The 4790-nt window shown below is 42.7% G+C and overlaps 1 pseudogene; it reads left to right on the plus strand.

Annotated features, from left to right (window-relative positions):
• Nucleotides 1–747: 747 nt before the first annotated feature.
• Nucleotides 748–3194, plus strand: LOC137959406 (uncharacterized; annotated as a pseudogene).
• The last annotated feature ends 1596 nt before the right edge of the window (nucleotides 3195–4790 follow it).

The raw sequence follows: 4790 nt of genomic DNA on the forward strand, positions 1-4790 counted from the left end.
GCTGAATCACCTGTGGAAGGTTTAGGGAAAACCACAAATCTGGAAGGACAGAAAGGCCATGTGTCGAAAACCTTCAAAATTTCAGCACAGGGAGAGCCAAAGCCGTACAACAGGGACCAAAATTTGGGGCATTTAGCAGGGTTTTCTGCCAAGACGTCGTCGGTCGTGGACGATACTGGTGCGACCCCAAATGCGAATATGGGGACCTAAAAAATCTCCAAGTAGGACCCTGGAAATCCGAAATCGGAGGTGTATGCGGACACAATCTCATCGATAAAAGTTGATTTGGGTTCGACCTCCCAATATCCATTATCACGGCTGGCAGAAGGTCGGTTCTTCACCGTCGACAGGGAAAACTCCCAAACGGCGAAGCCCCAATGGGCTACGATTCGCCACCGAAGAAGTAGGGGACTCTGTCGGGTCCATCGGCAAAATTTCTGCTCAAACTCGGTCTCGGCAGCACAGCGGGAAACGAACTTCCACAAAATTTGGGGTAAAATTCTGTGACGAATTTTCCCAAATTTTGTCTTCTCTTTTCTCAAATCCATCTATGTTTTACATAATTCCTCCCCAATGGCATCGAAATTGTTCTGTGAAAATTTTGGTGTTCCGAAACAGAGGGGTTTTCTATTTAATTTTCTGGCTCCCATGTATGTTGTTCGGCCAAGAAATTTTTTTTGGATGTTGTTTTATTTTTCTACTGCTGAGGACAACAGCAGTGCGTCTCTTCCAATTTTTGCTTCACACATGGATGAAGGACATGTTTCTCCTCCATTCGTCGCTCTCAGAGCAGACATGGATGCATTACCTACCTACAAATTGGTAGAATGGGAGCATAAAAGCAAAATAGCAGGGACAATGCATGCTTTTAGGCATGATGCACATGTTCGCATGCTCCTTGGAGCTGCAAGGATACTTCAACAACTTAGCAGTACAGTACAGGGAACAATTGTTCTTATATTTCAACCTGCTGAGGAACAAGGAACATGAGCTTGGAAATGATCAAAGAAGAGGTGTTGGAAAATGTAGAGGTTATTTTTGGCATTCACTTGGGGTTTCACTATCCCACAAGGGTAGTGGCTTTAAAAACTGGCGACTTCTTGGCTGACTGTAGACACTTCCAAGCAAAGATTAGTGGAAATGGTGGCCATGCAGCTATTCTACAATCTTCAATTGACCCTGTTTCGGCAGCATCATCTTCAGTAATAAGCTTACAACAACTTGTCTCAAGGGAGGCAGATCCTCTAGATTCACAGGTGGTTTCAGTGTTCCACATCAATGGAGGTAGTGCTTACACTATCATTCCTGATTCAGTACCAGTTGGTGGCACTTTCAGGGCATTTCGTAAAAAGAGCTTCTATGCATTAACACAAATTCAAGAGGTAATCACTGGGCAGGCAGCTGTGCACCGATGCACGAAAGGTTGTCATTATGCACTGCAAGTGAGACCACAGAAATTTGACTCATCTTTTACCTCTCCTTTTCAATTGTTTTCCATGACTCAGTTGCCTGCTGGAAACGTAATTTCTAGAGTACGTTGGAGGGAGTTGAATGCCATTGCTAATGGGATCAATGAACTTGTTCCTTTTCTGTTTGAGAAAGGGCTTAATTATCACAGAGGGTGTGAGTTAATAGACATTTTGTTGGGTTTTCTGGAATTGGTCACTCGACTAAGCCTTCCAGCGTTGCAACTGCTACACAGTTTCTCCTTCTCAGTGAGGATGGGATCTCTTGTTCTGAAGTTTGCTGTCTACCGCTCTGACCATGTCATACACTTCAGGCAAGAGAGTTATTTTGCTTACCTATTTGGAGTAAGGGAACCTGAATTTTATGGGGCAATAAACATTGCTTCTGGAAAATCCATCCTCTTTGCTCCCAGGTTGTCTGATGATTATGCTGTTTGGCTAGGAGAAATAAAGCCCTTATCATACTTAAGCAAAGATACATGGTCAACATGGTTTGCTACACTGATCAGATGGTGAAGGTGCTTTATGATCACTACCAAGGATTGGGAAAACCATTCTTGTTTCTCTTGTATGGGCTTAATACTGATAGAAACAAATTTTCCAAACCTACAGAGCTTGAGGAAATGGAGGAAGTTTGAAACAGACCGTAGTACATTGCATCCTATCTTGACTGAATGTCGTATATTTAGGTTGGGAATGGAGCTTGAACTCATACAATATGGTAATGATATAAGTTTGGAAGCTCATATTGAGGTTATGCACAAAACAAAATTGGGCATGAAAGAGTATCAGTTGGAGAGCATGTTTCTCCATCCTGTGTACATGTATGGAGGTTGTAGATATTGTTCATACACATGCATATGTGCTACTGGTGAAAGAAGCTCTTTTCTTCACTATGGGCATGCTGCTGCTCCAAATGACAAGATCTTACACGATGGTGACATGGCACTTCTAGATATGGGAGCTGAATACCATTTTTATGGTTCTGACATAACTTGTACTTTTCCTGTGAATGGTAAATTTACGAGTGATCAACATCTTATCTATAATGCAGTCATTTAGGCCCATAATGACGTTGTCTCTACAATGAAACCTGGAGTAAGCTGGATGGACATGCACAAGCTAGCAAAGACAGTTATTCTCCAGTCATTGGTGGCTAGTGGCTTAATTAATGGTGATGTTGATGATATGATGGCTGAGAGACTGGGTGTTGTTTTCATGCTTCATGGTGTTGGGCACTTCCTTGGGATTGCTACTCATGATCCGGGGGACTATGCTAAGGATTTGGAGAGGCCAAAAGAACTGGGGTTGAGTGCTTTGTGGATTGCTAGAAAACTTGAAGAGGGCATGGTCTCCAGCACTGATATGAAGGCAGTGTATGCTGAGCTTGCACGGCCTGGTAGTTGGAATGATCCAGACATGCTTGAAGTAGGAAATGGAGGTATGACCAATGATGAATACATCACACACTTCAGTTTATGGGCTATCTCTAAGGCACCTCTCCTAATCAGATGTGATATGTGGAATGCCACCAAGGAAACCTTGAAAATTATTGGCAATACAGAATTGGTAGTAGTGAACCAAGATCATCTTGGTGTTCAAGCTAAGAAGGTTCGCATGGAGGGAGATCTTGAGATATGGGCTGGACCACTCTCCAACTATAGGACAGTTGTGCTCTTAGTCAATTGTCGCCCTAGGTATTTTCAAATTACTACCAACTGGGGATGAGGAGGTCTAGCAGAGAAACATAAAACTGCAAGTGGGAGATCCAAATGTGAAAAAAAAACGCTACTTCTCTAGGTGGATGTTTTAGTTTTGTAGTCCAGAGGGCTGCCACAGATACTATGGTTGACGCTTGAGAAGGGATGGAGACATCGGCACGGGCACGCAGACCTAACTTTGAGCTTGAGGACAAGCTCGTTCTTCCAGGGGGGGGGGGGGGGGGGGTGTAATGTTATGAACACAATAACATTATTATTTTATTGTTTTTCTTTAATTTACTTTATTTTATTTCAGTTTAATCCACATGGTATTTTTTGGAATATTTTATTTATAGGGGTATTTTTGGAATATTTTATTTATAGGGGCATTTTTGGAATATTTTATTTATAAGGGTATTTTTGTAATATTTTATATTAAACCCTAAAAGGTTGAACCCTATTGAAGGGGTAAGAGTAATGAGAAAAAGGAAGCATTGAAGTATTGAGAATTAGGTTAAATCTAGCATAAACAAGTTTGAGATCACCTTCTTAATCTTGAGGTTAGGGTTTTCCTCAAAAACCCACGTATTCTCTCATCCTCCATTGATCTTCGTCTTTCCCATGTCTTCCTATTATCCCTACAGTAATGCATGGAAGACCCGTAACCCATGGCAGATCTCAGATTCTCCCAAAGAATCATTGTGTCAAATCCGAGACTGTAACACTTCCACTTTCAGCCTGGAAATCAGCTTTATTCGTGGTGGTTGATCGATTCTCCGAGTATGGTCATTTTATTCCGATGGCTCATCCATACATGGCAGCTCGAGTGGCACATACTTTCCTGGAGCATATTGTCCGATTACATGACATCCAAGAATCTATTGTCATTGATCGAGATGCGGTTTTCACCAATACTTTCTGGAGGGAACTTTTTCGTCTAAGTGGCACAAAATTGAAATTTTCATCCGCGTATCATTCTCAGACAGATGGACAAACTAAGGTGGTTAATCGAACCATTGAAATGTATCTAATATGCTTTGTTTAAAATCAACCGAAACAATGGGTTCAGTGGCTACCATGGGCGGAATAATGTTACAATACTTCGTTTCACTCGGCTTTCCAGTTATCTCCTTTCTAGGTTCTTTATCGAAGGGATCCCCCTGGCTTCTCTCTTATACCAGAGGCTCCACCCGCATGGACGCTATTGATGAGGCGTTCATGGATCGTGATCAAGTGTTAAAGAATATTACAAACCGCCTACAACGGGCTTAGGACCGGATGACGAGTTCCAACAAGGGACACCGTGATGTCTCTTATGCGGTAGGGGACTATGTTTGGTTATGCCTACTACAGTACCGGCTGCAGTCCATTGCGGGGTGCAGTCCATAAGCTCTCCCTAAAGTACTTTGGGCCTTTCAACATTATTCGGCGCTTGGGTAGGCGACCTATCAACTACAACTACCAGACACGAAAAAATTGCATGATGTGCTTCATGTCAGACTCTTGAAACCACACACCACCTACTTCACCTCCGTTCCTTCCTCCAGTAGACAATGGCCACATCATTCTGACACCCTACGCGGTGTTACGCGCACGTTTGAACGATGATCAGTGGGACATTCTC

Source organism: Aristolochia californica, unplaced genomic scaffold (assembly GCF_029961685.1).
Source record: "Aristolochia californica isolate CCGP_79_NKW_82.1479 unplaced genomic scaffold, dmAriCali1.0.hap1 SCAF_3, whole genome shotgun sequence".
Lineage (NCBI taxonomy): Eukaryota > Viridiplantae > Streptophyta > Magnoliopsida > Piperales > Aristolochiaceae > Aristolochia > Aristolochia californica.